The following is a 16,680-nucleotide window of genomic DNA, read 5'->3' as shown; positions in this document are numbered from 1 at the left end:
CCGTGGATATGTCTTGTTCTTCTTCTTCACTCTTTGTAAATAGGGGATAATAATACCACCTACCCCAGGGTTATTGTGAGATTTAATAAGTAAATATGTACACACAGAGAGAGGCAAAGAGAGACAGAGCAGTTGGAACAGTCCCTGACAAGCAACTTTAAAGTGTTGGCTATTATTATAAGGGAAGGGCCAGGTAAATGCTGGTGCTTGACACTTATTTACTTTAAAAAGAGAAAAGAAAAGAAAAGAAACAAGTCATACCCAACATCTACCAGCTTAAACCACCTAATTTAGGGTAAAAAAAAAATTCCAGACAATGAAAAAGATGCTGTCTCTTAATTATTCAGGGAATGGCTTTTCTCTAGGAAAGGCAATCTGAAATGTGTCCTGGCAAACCAACTCTTTGGCTAAAGACACATGGTAGCTCTTGGTTGGGCGTGGATTAAAGCGCAGCTCCTCCCGCTTTCCAAACTCAGAAAGGAGGAGGAATGTTAAGTGTGGCTGCATTGTCATTAATTAATTTCTCAAGGGCTGCAGTAATCAGGAAGCTCATTAATGTGTTTTAGCCTGCCTTTCATTTAGAGAATGAGTAGGAAATGTAAATGGAGTGCACTTAGAAACCTTAAAAATCGTTCAGTGCTGTAGTGCGGGGGGAGAAACCATGGTATGTCTCTAAGGAAAAGCAAAAACCCACAAGGGCTTCTTTAATCACATGAAAGAGAAGCAATTCTAACTCAACAGCAGCAGAAGCTCCCCGTGGCGTTTCAAAATATTATCATTTGGACTTGGTTGTTCCTCTACTCTTGTGCCATGTTTAAAGACGCCACGCTCCATCCATATTTATACTTCTCCCAGCAGGGAGCATAATTGTGAAGGGCAAATTCCAGGGGCCAATGCTCCGCGGAGCCATTCCACAGGGTGCTGCCAGGAGCTCCCTGGGGTATTCATGAGCAAAGTCGGCGCAGAGGAAATCAGGTCTCCACGGCTCCCCCTAGCGGAGGCTCTGCTGTTGGGCCAGGTTGGGGGCGGGGCACCAGCAGCTTCTCTAATTCTTCAAGGCCAACCTAGGGCCATACATGTTCTCATTCATTCTGTTCTTGACCGCCCCGGAGGAGGTGCCTGAAATTGAGCTCATTCCTTCTCCTCTGTGAAGTCAGCGTGTTTCAGAGGCCTCCTCTCACAGACGTGGACCAATTCTTCCCTTGCAATTCCTGTTAAATGTATACATAAAGCACTTAGAACAGGAGGCAGTGTTCTGTCATTCTCATTGTGATTGTTAGTGCTAGCTAGTGGCAGACAGTGGGCCACCCGGTTTTGGGGGGTGTTTACCCCTCCAGTTTCCACACGGGGCTTCCTGACAATGATCACTAAACAATTCGTCACACGACCAGCCATAGAATCTTGAGTTGTGACTCAAACCTCCCTCTGTCCTATGTCCACATCCTTATCTTTGGTAGATGCAGGTCTCACTTTTACTCTCCCCTCGATGTGAGAGGGAGGGGCTGGGCCTGAGTCCACATACACCCTCTCTAGTAGGACGTGCCTCTGGTGGGCATGGACATGAGCCTACAGGAAGCCAAGTTTCTTCTGACCAGAAAAGGGAAGCCAAGTAATCTATGTCTCTCCCTGGGGAGACCAGGGAACAAATAAGCCACTTAACACTTATCCTGCCCCATCTTACCCCGCCCCCACCTCTCCCAGGGGACCTTGCATACATGACCCTCTCCTATGACCCCAACCGAACTTTCCTCTTCAGTTCAGTTCAACAAACGTCTATTGAACACCTACTATGTGCCAAGCCCTATGCCAGGTGAGGGGATCCAAAATGAATAGACGTGTTTCCATTCTTAAGGAACAGATTAGGGAGTAAGTCAAACCCAGAGGCATTATTCCAACAAATGGGAGTACAGAGGGGGCTGGAACTCAACCTAGGCTTCCTGGAAAGGAAGGGAGCCTGAGGTTGGCCTTGGCAGACATGTGGCAGGTTCCCCGGGACTGGAGAGTGGTGGGCATAGGACAGCGTGGCAATGTCCTCCAAGGTGAGCACGGTACTTGGCACACAGTAGGTGGTCAGCACACTCACTGAGCTGATAGATGGAGCAGGTAGCCAGCCGTCAGTGCTACTGGTGCATGAACGCTGGCCTGTGGGGGTTGATGGCGCTGAAGAGGGTCTGAAGCCTGAACCTGAGGAGGGCCTTGAGTGCCAGGCCCTTATCTTATAAGACCTTACCCTACAAGAGTTTGAAGCAAAAGAGTGACATAGTCAGCTTTACATCTTCTTTGCTCATTATTCCACTACCCTAAGGAAGCCTCCTGAGAACTTTGAAGAGTTGCCCTCTAAGATCACAGTCTCATGTGACTGGTATTGCAAGCAGCTACTCTCCAGCCATATTATAACCGTGGTGCTCCTTCAGCCAACAAATGGGCTAACTAGATAGCTAATCTTGAGATACTTGGTCGACAGTTTATAGGGTGAAATGCTCAGTCTCTACCTTAGTTCCTAATCTGTAAACAGACCTTTTGAATTCTATTGAAAAGCTTTCTCCACAAACCTTTCCTACAAACAAGAGTTTATTCCCACCTCCTGTCCTTAACTGCTACAATGCACTCTTACCATCATGAACACACCTCTGCACATCCGAGTACCCAGTCCTATTTGTACACTTATGGACCAGTATCATAATATGACATCCTGGATCAACTTCTGAAATGCAATAAGCAACGTGTCACAGCATAGGAAAGAATCAGCTTCAGGCTTGGGCACAAGGTAGGCCAAGGCTGACATTCAAAAGAGGGCTGTCTATTGTAATGTCTAGTTTTAAACCTGGATCATGCCTCACTCTTTGAGATTTCTGCTACGTTTTAGCTATTTTTCTGAAGATTGAATAAAATAATGAGTAAAGTGCTTAAAAATGCCCTACCTATAGTAAGCTCTCAATAATATTGTCTATGTTCATTATGATTAACAGGATAGTTCTGCCAAAGGTTCAGGTCATTTATAACTCTGAGGATAGAGAGAAATTTATCTACTGTGAGAAATGAATTTGGCAGTTTTAATGTTAATTACTTTGGTATTGTTCCTTCATGTTTTGTGTTTATATCTTGGCCCCCTAATTATACTGTTAGGACTTTGAAGGCAGGGATCTTGTTAGATCTGTATTTTTATATCCTTCAAAGAATCCAGCACTATTTCTAGTATGTCATAGATATTCAATAAATAGATCTAGATTGACTCAATGTTAGAAGGGCTCTATAAGTATTAAAGTGTTAATCACCACAATACTCGGCAAGTGATAATCTGCCCCACAGTCCTTGTCTTTGCCGCCACATCAGGAAAATGGGCAGACATAGGTTCCTGAGGTGGGTAATGAGCCCAAAGGACTGTAGACTATGCTGTCTGACTGGTTCGCACACCCCAGCTAATCACTGTATCTCTGCTTGCCACTATACACTGGCTGAGGAAACCTCGTGAACTTCTCTGACCTGCAGGCTCCAGGGTCCCAGATGCAGCACCGGTTCCCCAGGCATTTCTTGTGCTAAGGTGCATGTGACTCCTCCAAAGGTCAGGAGAGGCCCTGGAGAGCTGGCCCCCTTCTTGGGTATCACTTGCAACAAGCTGGGGCAGACTACTTTGGCTTCTTCCTCCTGGTCAAATAATAGGCCATTCAGTCTTGGGGAGAGAAATGAATCAGCAACCCCAGGGCCATTCCAGTGGCCCTGAAAGCTGCCAGCTGGACAGCCCATTTCAAACAACCAATTAATATGAGCACCACAAGTTGATTTGAGCAAATCCAGGCACCTCTCTCTGCAAGTACAAGACGGGCCTGCATGTCTGCATGGAAAATGAAGTTGTTTCACCTTCCATGGCATTGTTCCACTCCAAGAAACAAGCTTTATTTATCTCAAAACTTGGCTTCTGTTGACTTGCCAGATGAAAAATGATGTGAAGTTACTGAAATCATCTGCTAAGGGAAATGAATCCAAGCACGGTGAAAGATGTTTTTGCTGCTTTTTCAAAGCACATCAGTCAGCTTGTCTTACAAGCAAAATATAATTTTCTACCAGGTAAAGACAGTAATTATTTCAATTAGCAATTGAATTAGATGTAGAAGGTAATGAGGAATAAAGATGCTGAACTAAGTTCAATAACTCACCACATATGCTTCTCTTTCTTGTTCTAGCTAAAGTAGCAGTAAACAGAGTGAATTCAGTTGTGGGATGATAGGAGCCTTTCCCCGCAAGTGGACTGAGTCTCAATTCATCATTCACTGCCTGACGAAGAGGCAGTATAGCAGACATGAGATGCCAACAGTACTCAGCCTATGCTCAGTCCAGCACCATCCTTGGTGCACAGTGACCCTTGTGGAAAATGGGAAATTATGAAGTTCTATGGTAATTAGTGAAACAATAACTTAAAGATATTTTCAGTTCCACTGCTGAAATAAAATAAGGAAATTCCAAGGATCTAGAGTATTTTTATTCAGCATCTTCTGAGACCATTCTTTTGATTTCACTCATGTGCGTTTCTGGAACGGGAAGAAGGAAAAGAGAAGGGGAGAGAGTGCAAGAGCCAGGGCTTCCTTATTCTGGGAAGACTTTGACCAAACTAGGCTAATACAGCAGAAAGAAACTGACACAGCTGATGGTCTTTTTGCACGTTTAGCACATCTGAAGTTTCTGTTTTGATTAGCGCCTCTCCATGTTATCTGAAAAGTCTATCACTAAGCAAAAACTGACAGTACTTCAAGGAGTAATTGACAAATTTGTGATCAGAGTGGGAGCTTTAACATGTCTTTCTTAGTAACTGATAGATCAAACAGCCAAAAAATTCAGTAAAGTTATAAAGATTTGAACAAGATGATTAACAAGTTTGATATAAAAGACTTATATAGAGCACTGCATTCAACCACTGGGGAATATACATTCTTTTTAAAATCACATATTACCTTTACAAAAACTAATTGTGAATTAGGGCAGAAAGCAAATATCAAATCTCAACAAATTCAAAGAATAAGTATCAAAAGACCACAACACAATTAAGTTAGAAAAAAGTGAAAATTATAATTAAAAATCTTCATACAATTAGAAATTTAAAACACATCACTTAAAAATCCATAGAGACAGAAAGCAGATTGGTGGTTGCCAGGGGCTGGGAGGAGAGGGGAATTACTGCTTAATGAATAGAGTGTTTTCTTTTGGGGTGATGAAAATGTGTTGTTACTGGATAGAGGTGGTAGTTACGTAACATTGTGAATGTACTAAATGCCACTAAAGTGTGAACTGTATACTTTCATACGGTTAGCTTTATGCTATGTAAATTTCACCTCAACAACAAAAAAAGTGCTCATATCTCTGTTTTAATTCTTTTTTTTTTTTTTTAGATGGAGTCTCGCTCTGTCACCCAGGCTGGAGTGCAGTGGCACGACCTCGGCTCACTGAAACCTCCGCCTCCTGGGTTCAAGTCATTCTCCTGCCTCAGCCTCCCGAGTAGCTGGGATTACAGGTGTACACCACCACGTCTGGCTAATTTTTGTATTTTTAGTAGGGATGGGGTTCACCATGTTGGCCAGGCTGGTCTCAAACTCCTGACTTCGTGATCCACCTGCCTCGACCTCCCAAAGTGCTGGGATTACAGGCATGAGCCACCATGCCTGACCTCTGTGTTTAAATTCTAATGTGTGGATACACAGGTGTGTATAGTTTATGAAAGTTTTTCAAACCATTCACTTATAACACATACACTTTCTGTATTAAATGTGTATATTTACATTTTCTATATTATGCTTCAAATAAAGAGTTTTAAAATGAAAAGAAAACATATTACTTAACTCATGGGTCAAAAAGAAATTGTACAGGAAAATATAAAAAGCTAAGAACTGTATGACAACTACACTAAAAATGTGCAGTTTGCAGTGCATTTATTCAGACCAAGGGATGCAGGTGAGAAATCAGCTGTGGTAGAGGACGGCAATGGGTTCTCTTAAGTATGTATGAATACAAATTTATAGGTTTGAATGTTTATTTGGGAAAAAATGCCACTTTAAACATAAAATTAATAAGCTAAGCATCAAACATAAGAAGGTAGAAAGAAAACAGAAAATTCCCAAAGAAAATAAAAAGAAGGAAATGACAACCTTAAATTAGATAATAGATACAATAAGGACAATCAACGAAGCCAAAAATTAACACTTTGAAGAGACTAACTTCTGGAAAGACTGTATAAGGAAACTAAAAATATATATAAAGAGATAAGGCACAAATAATATTAGCAGAGAAAGTAGAATACAAATGGTCAAAAAGATAATAAAAATATAAAATGAAAACCTTATCCAATAAGTCTGAAAATGTTCATTAAATGGACAAATTCCTAGAAAAATATAATTTGCCAAAACTGACCAAAAAAGAAATAGAAAGCCTGTATAACCAGCAGTAAAAATCTTCCCACAAAATAAATCCTAGGCTTGGAGAGTTTTATTTGTGAGTTTTACAAGGCATTTCAATTACAGCTGAAGATTTACCAGTATGTAAAAGAAGCAGGATTCATGGGATATAATCCAGAAAGTTATTAGTTTTGTCTCCTATGGCCCCTTTAAATCTTCTCAGTGAAGGCAATCCTTCCCCTGCCATTGGATGAAAACTCAGGCAAGCCCTATATAAAATAACTATAAAATATTCACTTTTATAGTTGTTATTGAGTAATAGAAATACCTTTATTCACTTTCAGACACAAACCCAGACTCAAATTAGTAACTTGACATAAAAAGCCAGGCTTTTTTTTTTTAAATTATACTTTAAGTTCTGGGATACATGTGCAGAATGTATAGGTTTGTTACATAGGTATACACGTGCCATGGTGGTTTGCTGCACCCATCAACCTGTTGTCTACATTAGGTATTTCTCCTAATGCTATCCCTCCCCTAATCCCCCATCCCCAACAGGCCCCAGTGTGTGATGTTCCCCTTCCTGTGTCCATGTGTTCTCATTGTTCAACTCCTGAAAACCCAGGCTTTCAATTTAAAAGTTAAGACTTCTCTTCACTCTACCTTCTTTTACCCCAGCTAAGGACTATGGCAGGGAGGCCACCTGTTTGGAGGAAAGACATAAAATCTAATCTCTTCCTTTTTTCTGTCAATCACCTTGTCAATCACCCTCCCCTATATTAGTCAGGGGACAGAAAACACACCAGTTATTTGAGAAATAATTTAATGTAAAGAATTATTAACTAGATGTAAAGCTACTAACCAGGTAACAGAAGAGAGAAGAGAATGCTAAGGTGTCATAAGCAATCATTTGAGGAAATGGCTATCATTCCCAGGGCTGAAGAAATAAAAGGAAGAGACTGGAATTCTTGAAATCTAAAAGCTGTGACAAAGGATCCTGGTGAGCTGAAACCCTGAACCTGAGGAGGGGGAGATGATTGACTGATGGTGGTGTCTCAGCTCAGAAGAGCAGCCGGGGGAGGCTGGGGCCCGGACTCTGAACAGGGGGCACTGGTCAGCACATAGTCATGTCTCAGGTTAAAGGGGTGAATGTGACAAGTCTGGTCCTGCAAGTTTGGTAGAAATAGCGAACTGGATCAGCTGCTGCTATGGAAGGAACTACCACCAATGCAGTGAAGGTGCAGTGCTGGAGTGATACTCACAAGAACTATGAGCAGAAAGGAAGTCCAAAGCAAGCAACTGGGGGGAGCACATTCCTTCTGCTCCTCCAGCCTTTGAGTTTCCCTCTAGCACCCCAATTGGCAGAGCCCAACAGGGAATAGCTGGCAAAGCAGAAAAATGATTTCCAGGGCTCCTGTCCAAGCACCAAAAAGCAGGGAATAAAAGGGTGGAATGAGCTGAAAGACAATTAATAACTCATACATCCCTCATCCATTTACTGCTGTTTCTGATCCTCTTCAGGTTTGGGAGATGGGGAAGGAAGAGAGGCAGAAAGTCCTTACTTAACTGGTATCAGCAAGGTATTTGAAGCTGATTCTTTCTCTTATGGAATGCTTTCATGTGTACTTTGGAGAACCTATTTTCTTACCCTATCACTGCTGATTTCCTTTGATCTGAATGAATGCACAGTGTTCTGGAAGTTGCTTACTTACTACCCCTTACTGCCAAGGAAAGCAGTATCCACTTCTAGCTCATGCTGTAATGAAACCTGTTCACCTCTCCAATTGACCTGACTCTGAGTTCATCTATGATGACCCAATTCCCAGCTCTTTTGTGTATACCTAGCCACATATGAGCCAAGGAAACCATCGTACTGCTTTGTCCAGGCAAATTTGGGGATTACGAGCTGATTCAAGCCCAGCAGCATCTTTCATTCAATCCATCACCAAACCAGTTAGCCTATCCTTTTCTTGCCTTCTGTGTTCTAGATGGGAGCTGGACATAAGTCTGCTGACCTGCCTAGGTGGAGAGGACACATATGGAGCTTTCAGCAGGGAAAACTTGAATCACTTCTCAGTTGGCTCAGTTCATACTAGCAATGTTTTCCAAAGAAATCCTCTTCAAATCTCCATTAAACTCCACTTTCTAGACATTTATTTGCTTGAGAGGGCAAGGAGTTGTTAGTGTGAAGGAATGATTCCTGGACATTTCCTTTGGAAAGGCAATCTTGGTCTAACATTTCACTTAGAAAGTTTATATTTTTTGAATCTTGGTGCTTCAATTGAAACTTAATTTAACATCCTTTTTCACCATTCTTAAATTCTTCCTTTTCATCCTGAGATCAGTATAACATTGATCCTAAAATCAAATTAAATAGTACTAGAAAGGAAAATTATTGGCCAATCTTATTCACATGCAAATTCGCCAAAATTCTAAGCAAACTATTATCAACCAAATCCAGCAGGGTATGAAAAAACATCCATCACACTAAGTTGGGTTTATCCCAGGAATGCAAAGCTGGGTTAACATTATAAAATTAATTAATGCAATTCCTTATATTAACAGATTAGAGAAAGAAGACAATTTTATCATTTCTTTTCCTTTTCCTTTTTTTTTGAGATAGACTCTCACTCTGTTACCCAGGCTGGAGTGCAGTCGCATGATCTCTGCTCACAGCAACCTCTGCGTCCTGGGCTCAAGCGATTCTCCTGCCTCAGCCTCCTGAGTAGCTGGGATTACAGAGGCGCACCATCACAACAAGCTAATTTTTGTATTTTTAGTAGAGACAGGGTTCCACCGTGTTGGCCAGGCTGGTCTCAAATTCCTGACCTCAGGTGATCTGCCAGCCTCAGCCTCCCAAAATGCTGGGATTACAGGCATGAACCACCGCACCCAGCTGACAATTTTATAATTTTAATATACGGCAAAAAGCATTTGAGAAAAAGCAACCTAATTTGTGGTAGAAACACTGAAAATTATAATTAAGAAGGTAACTCCTTTAACAGGATAAAGGTCAAAAACAAAAATTAATGGCAGATAATCATTCTTAATAATAAAACTTACAACTATTTCCTTTAAAATCAGGAACAAGTTGAAGATGCTCAATATTATCATTCTATTCAACATTATTCTACTGATTCTCATCAGTAAAATTTTAAAAAGGAAAATAAAAAGGTATGCAAATTGGAAAGAAAGAATAAAATAATAATTATTAGCAGATAATATGATTGCCTATGAAGTATATTTTTAAAAATCTATAGTTAAATTATTAGAGTTAAAAAGAGTTTAAGTTTCGCAAGGTAGCTGGGTATACAAAAATCAATTGCACTTCCATAAAGCAGCCATAAAAATTGTAGTAATATAATTTTTAAAAGATACCAGTACAATAGAAATAAAACTATAATAAAATAAAAGCAAGACCTTTATGGAAAAAATGCTATTGAAAAATGTTAAAGAAGGCCAAAACTAATGGAGAGATATACTGTTCCTAGGTAGAGAGATCCAATTTCATAAATATGCCAATTCTCCCTAAATACAATGCAATTCCAGTCAATATCTCAATTGTTTATCATGAAACTTATTATCTGATTTCAATACTTACATGGAAGAGTAAAAGCCTACAAATAGTCAAGATACTTTTGAGGAATAACAACAAGGTGTGCGTGTGTGTGAGAGAGATGGGGTAGAGGTAGGGATTGCCCTGCAATTTGTGGTAAATCTATGTAAATCATGTAAGTCATGATAAATCTATGTAAATAAGATAATGTGGTATTGGAAGACAGATAAACAAATAGACCAGAGGAAAGAATAGTGAGCCCCAAAATGAATCCATGAATATATGAAGACTTACCTACAGGCATTGCATAGTGGCTGAGGTGTGGGGCCGGGGTAGAAGGCATGGCAGAGAATGAACTGTTCAATAAATAGTGGGGGAACAAGAGTTTATCCATATTGGAAAAAAATGATATTGGATCCCTCCCTTATACCATTTATAAAATAAAGTCCAGGTAAAATAAAGACTTAAATGTAAAAGGAAAAACTTTAACATGTTTAAATGTCAATATAGAACAATAGTTATGTGACTTTGGCTAAGAGAGTATTTTCTAAACAACACTCAGAGAATACAAGCCACAAAATAAAGTATTGATAAATTAAAGAAATTCAAATAAAAAATTTCTAATTTTTACCTAAAGACACCATAAAGTGAAAAGAGTAGCCAAAAATCTAGAGGGCATATTTTCCATGCATATAATTAATAAAAGATTAGTATTGAGAATCCATAAAGAAGTCCTAAAAATCAGTGAGAGAAAATACAAACAACCCAATAGAAAATGGCCAATAGGAATGAAAAGATTTTTCACAGCAAAGAAAACATAAATGGCAAATCAATATACAAAATGTATCTTAATTTCATAAGTACCAAGAAAAAGAAAAATGAAATCACAATGAGAGATAGTTTTATGCCCACCAGATTGGTACAAATTAAAAATCTGACAGTTTTAAGTGTTGACAAGCTGTGGTACAACAAGGTCTCCTAAACAGTGATAATGGGTGATGCAATCACTTTGCAAAACAATTTGATGTGATGTAAGCTAGTATAGCTGAGACTGTGCATCTCCTATGACTCCTAGGCATGTGCCCTCGGAAAACTCTTGCACATAAGTACCAGGTAACAAGTTGGAGGCAGCATTGTATTAACAACAAACTGAACACAACCCAAGTGTTCACCAACTGGAGAATGGACAAATCAATGTGATTCTTCATAAAACAGCTATAGTGATGAAAATAAATGAATCAGCAGTGAAATGGAATGTCAGATATAGAATGTTGAGAGGAAAATTCATGAAATATATTTTAATAAGCTTGGAAAACAAGCAAGGAAAGCAATACTTTGTTTATTGATACATATAAATGTGTAAGGCTATCAACAACAGCAATGGAATGATAAAGCCAACTTTAGGGTAATGGTTGCCTGCCATTACCTGGAGGCCCAGGTAACTTTGAATTTAAACAATGAATACATTTTTTAGTATAAGTATGTCCCAGATATTGCATGGGACATACTTACGCTAAACAATTATGCATTATTTATCTGAAATTCAAAGTTAGTTGGGCATGTTTTCTCACTGTTGTTTGTTTTTGGCTAAATCTGGCAACCCTACTCAGAGAGAGTTTCAATGATATTTATAACATTTTATTTATTATGTTGGGTGGTAGGTTCATGGCTGCTCATTGCATTATTTTATTTAAAAAGAAAACATTAAAGCAAATCTCATTGTTTATAATTCCACATGGTGGATCCAAACTTTTGCTAAAACAAAATAAGCAGTAGCTGTAGACTAGGCTAGAGTGTCAGGAGCTGATCCTCCCTGGCCATATGGGGATATGTCAAATGGTTTGTAGCTGGGCTTTCTTCTTCTCTCTTCTCTCTCTGTGCTGTTTTGGCGATCAGCTCACCCCACTGTAATACTCAGGAGCTGCTGATGGAATATACTCGGTCAGATACCCACCATCTACCTTTCACAATGTCTGCAAGTGTGGGGTGTTATTCATTGCAGGATCCAGCTAAAGCTCATGTTCCAAGCCATAAAAGACCTTTTAACCATAAAACTCCCTCCTATCTTCCCAGCTCACATCCCTCAGAGAAAACATCAGAAAAGAAAACATGAACACCCAGGTGAAAGAGGCGATTAGTTACAAAATCACTTGCCAGCCCAATGGGAAGGAGCTCACTGGAGGGAGAAAAGCCTTTCTCAAAATTTACTTGATGTCAAGGCTCACGACCTAAAGAATCTTCTTGAAGCAAGTACACAAGCAAAGGATAAAGACTTTGCAGAGAATATAAGGACCCAGCAGCAAGAGCAAGACATTCTAGCATTGCACAAACAGCTAGCAGGGAGGGTATGGGCTGCTCAGCACATGTAGAAGAGGTTCAGACCAGATCTGTCTTTAAGCAAGCCCGAGGAGAGTGAGCAGGCCTGTTGAGCTCACTGCAGTATTCCAGGGCTTAACCCAGTGACTGGCATAGGGTTGTCCTCAATAAATCTTTGTGGGTGAATGCATGGAGCCATAGTGAATGAGAGAAAGAGCAAATGCAGCATTGAATGTTATTATCATTATCTGATCCTTCAAACGATGGAATCAAAAAGTCATATCAGGATCTGCCGATTATCGTATATATTTCATTGTCTATAGGTATGTACATTGCTTGTTGTTCTTAACACAAGGTATGGGTTTATAAAGCCCCAAATTTAAAGAACCCTGGGTGAAATCTGCATATCTTTTTCTTTTCTTTTCTTTTCTTTTTTGAGATGGAGTCTTGCTGTGTTGCCCAGGCTGGAGTGCAATGGGGCGATCTCGGCTCACTGCAACCTCTGCTCTCCAGGTTCAAGTGAGCCTCCTGAGTAGCTGGGGTTACAGGCATGCTCCATCACGCCAGACTCATTTTTGTATTTTGAGTAGAGACAGGGTTTCACCATGTTGGCCAGGGTGGTCGTGAACTCCTGACCTCAAGTGATCTGCCCACCTCGGCCTCCCAAAGTGCTGGGATTACAGGTGTGAGCCACTGCACTTGGCCGAAATCCGCATATCTATTATCTATTCCAGTCAAGAACCTGGTGCCCAGAGTTGGTAGAACCAAGAAGCAGCCTCTAGCAGACACCCCCTTAGTGAGGCCAGCTTCTGCCTGGGTTTGCTCAATCACCTTGGGAGGTCTGTTTTCTACATGTTTGGTTCCTTCTGGCAGACCTTGAGGGATGATAATTTCAGACACTTCTTCTTTTGACATGAGGTGTTGATGTACTGGCCTTCTGCATCAATCCTTGCATTTAATCATTTATTCAATTAATGTTTATAAAGTATGTGTCAGGTACTGTGCGAAGCCCTGGAGATTTAGAGGTAGCATTTAATGAGCACTTACTTACTAAATGTCAGGCACAGTGTTAAGCTCATGACTTAAAGTGTCTAATTTATAGCCCTAAGCAGTAGGCACTATTATTATCCTATTTTGCAGATGACAAAACTCAGAGATGAATAAGACATGGTCAGTGGCTTTAAGAGGAAAGCCTTTCCTAAAGAAGAGGGCTTCATTTTCACTGCTATAGCTGTTTTATGAAGAATCACAATTGATTTGTCCATTCTCCAGTTGGTGAACACTTGGGTTGTGTTCAATTTGTTGTTAATACAATGCTGCCTCCAATTTGTTACCTGGTACCATGGGCAAGAGTTTTCCTGGGGCATATTTCTAGGAGTCACAGGAGACGAACAGTCTCACCTATACTAGCTCTCGTCAAATTGTTTTGCAAAGTGATTGCATCACCCATTACCAGTGTTTAGGAGACCCCATCGTACCACAGCATTGCCATTTGCAACACATGGTTCTGAGGATTTTCTGAGGTACCTTAGGAACATAGTGTATGTTGCCAAAATATTAATATGTATTAATTAGATAATTAAGTATTAATTATCTATTGCTGTATAACAACTTAATCAGCAGCTTAAAAGAACATGCATTTATTTCCTCACAGTTTCAGTGGGTTAGGAGTCCAGGTGTGTTTAGCTGGGCCCTGTGTGTCAGGGTCTCACCAGCAAGCTGCAATCAAGTGCCAGCCAGGGCTGGGTTCTCATTCCTCTGCTTGCCTGGGGAAGAACATGCTTCCAAGCTCATGTGGTTGTTGACAGCATTCAGCACCTTGTGGCCTCAGATTCTTCCTGGCTGTCAGCTGTTGGCTGCTCTCAGTTCCTTGCCACCTTTCCTCTCCGTGCTCACAATATGGCAGCCTGTTTCCTCACAGCCAGCAAGGACAGGATCTCCCAGCAAGGTGAAATTTAAGCTCTGTAAGCTTCTGTCTTGGGTAATATAATCCAGAATGGACATCCTATCACCTTTGGCATATTGTATTAGTTGAAATTAAAGTCACAGTCTGGCCACATTCAAGACAGAAAGGGCCTGACCAATTGACCAACTTGGAAGCAAATGGAGATTTTAGGACCAGCAACCACACAGAAGGAAACCAAGGATACACACAGCAATAAATGGGAACTAAAGCACTAAAGCCAGAAATGGTTACCACTCCAAAATAATCATTCTGTGGTTTTCTCTGTAGGAACAGAGTTGGTTCCTCAATTGAACAGAAGAAACAGAAAATCAGACGCTTGCCTGGATGCCACACTTACCCTACTATCTTCGGGAGGAGAGGTAGGGATGAGCAGAAGTCAAACTTTGATGGAATTCACATTATCTGTTCAGTCACTAGCAGCCTTTGGACCTGATGTCCTTCACATACCAAGGAACACTTTGACTCAGAACAAAGGCACTCGCCGGCAAAGTTCATGGCCTTCCGCTGTTCTGACCACAGCATAGATCACCTTCACACCATCCGGACAGTGCTTCATTTCTGCTGACCACCTCCCTTGGCCCTGTTCCTGAAGAATGGAATAATTAGAAAGTTTTTTCTATGTTGCTTCTATTAAGTATGAGCTTTTTTTGGTGCCCTCGAGTGGTTTTGAGGGCAGAAAAAACTATTCAGAAGTTAATGTTGCCTTTTAAAAGTTAATATTAAATTTATTAAAGTTACAGATTAAGAAGCCCTATTTTTCCTAAAGCTTTTATGTTCTGCATAAAATCTTATTGTTTCTTGTATATTGTATATGGTCTGTCATATTTTCAAGAACTGTGTTAAGGGCCTTTGAATAATATGTGATCCTATTTATAAGCTTAGCTAATTTAACATCCTCAAACATTTTAAATTGAATTTATAAATCAATATATTCTATGTATCTTTTAAAATTACTTCAATTTTCTGATTAAGCTAATATAATCTTTCTGAGTACTTAACACAGAATACCTATACATCAAACTCATAAATAGGGTTAACTTTAAGTTCCTTTAAATATTTCAATGATCTATATAAACTTAGTAAAATTATAACTTTAAAACTAAATCAATTATTCACACATTATAAATTGGAATCTAAAATCTGTTCATTTTAATATTAGGCCAAATTGTCTTAAATGTTACATGCATGTGAGATACCAAATACGTGCTTCTATCTCACATAAAGTATTAATATACAACAGGTTAATTTCCTTAAATACATCCATACTTGAATTGAAATCAGCCTAGGGTTGAGTAATACTTACCCACTGTACTGTATTAGTTTCTCTGGGCTGCTGTAATAAATCTTCATAAACCAGGTGGCTTCAAACAACAGAAATTTATTCTCTCACCATTTTGGAGGCTGGGATTCCGAAATCAAGGTGTCAGCAGGGCCATGACCCTCTGGAGTCTCTAGAGGTGAATCCCTCCCTACCTCTTCCAGCTTTTGGTGGCTGTTGGCATTCCCGGGCTTCCTTGGCTTGTGGCCACATCACTGCTATCTCTAGCTTCATGTTCACAACACCTTTGCCTCCACGTGTCTCCACTTTTCTTATAAGGACGGTTGTCATTGGATTTAGGTCCCAGTCAGGTATTCCAGGATAATCTTATATTAAGATTCTTAACTTCATTACATCTGCAAAGATCAATTTTCCAAATAAAGTAACATGCACAAGTTCTAGGGATTTGGAGGTAAACATATCTTTTTAGGGGCCACCATTCAACCCACTGCACCCAAAAAAGAGCTAACTGTCACTCCCATGAGTCATGGTAACGCCCAGAGGTGGTGTCTGGGAAGCTAACTGCCTTCCCGTCAGCAATGCTGCTGGAACATGCTTCGTTCTATTTATAGCGGCATTATCAATGCCCTTCAGATGATGTGTCTCACAGTCCATGTCCCCAAGTTCACATTCTACTTTACTGAGTTTCTTTATCTCCTCACAGAAGCCTGCAGCACCCCCACCCCACTCCCCTGGACTACATACTTCACCCAATTAGGTTTTGCATATAGATAGACAGATAGATAGATAGATAGATAGATAGATAGATAGATAGATAGATGTATATTTGTGTATATACATATACATATATATGTGTGTATATATATATGTATTTTTTTCCTGGTTCTCTCCAAAGACATTTGAACTTGATAGATAGAATCCTGCATTCTTTCAATCTGTTAGGATAATTAATTCTTAGGGCTATTAAAATGACATCCAGTTGAATTCTGGCACCTCTCTTATGGCTTTGCCTGACTAGTTGGTCACACTTCTGAGGTCTTTCCACTGTTTCAAACAGCTGGGTAAGAATTCTTTTAGGGCTTTCAGCAACTGTTGAAAAAGGAATACCAAAGAACCAATCCTGACAATAGGTCTTTGCTTAAAGGAGGTAGAATTGTGGAGTGATAAAGAAACTCAATCCCAG

The 16,680-nt window shown here is 40.0% G+C and overlaps 1 long non-coding RNA gene across 3 annotated transcripts; it reads right to left on the bottom strand.

Annotated features, from left to right (window-relative positions):
- Window positions 1-678: 678 nt before the first annotated feature.
- Window positions 679-16,002, bottom strand: LOC107967159 (uncharacterized). Of its 3 annotated transcripts, XR_001707434.3 has the most exons (4): window positions 15,522-16,002; window positions 14,556-14,804; window positions 3,484-3,645; window positions 679-1,211 (listed from the first exon to the last, which is right to left on the bottom strand). It is a non-coding gene; the product is annotated as an uncharacterized LOC107967159 (long non-coding RNA). The 3 variants fall into 3 exon arrangements; XR_001707435.3 differs by lacking the exon at window positions 3,484-3,645; XR_008539596.1 differs by lacking the exons at window positions 679-1,211; window positions 3,484-3,645 and having other exon boundaries at window positions 10,305-14,804.
- Between the last annotated feature and the right edge of the window lie 678 nt (window positions 16,003-16,680).

The sequence above is a fragment of the Pan troglodytes genome, chromosome 1 (genome assembly GCF_028858775.2).
Source record: "Pan troglodytes isolate AG18354 chromosome 1, NHGRI_mPanTro3-v2.0_pri, whole genome shotgun sequence".
Classification (NCBI taxonomy): Eukaryota; Metazoa; Chordata; class Mammalia; order Primates; family Hominidae; genus Pan; species Pan troglodytes.
This window is presented reverse-complemented; position numbering and strand designations above follow the sequence as displayed.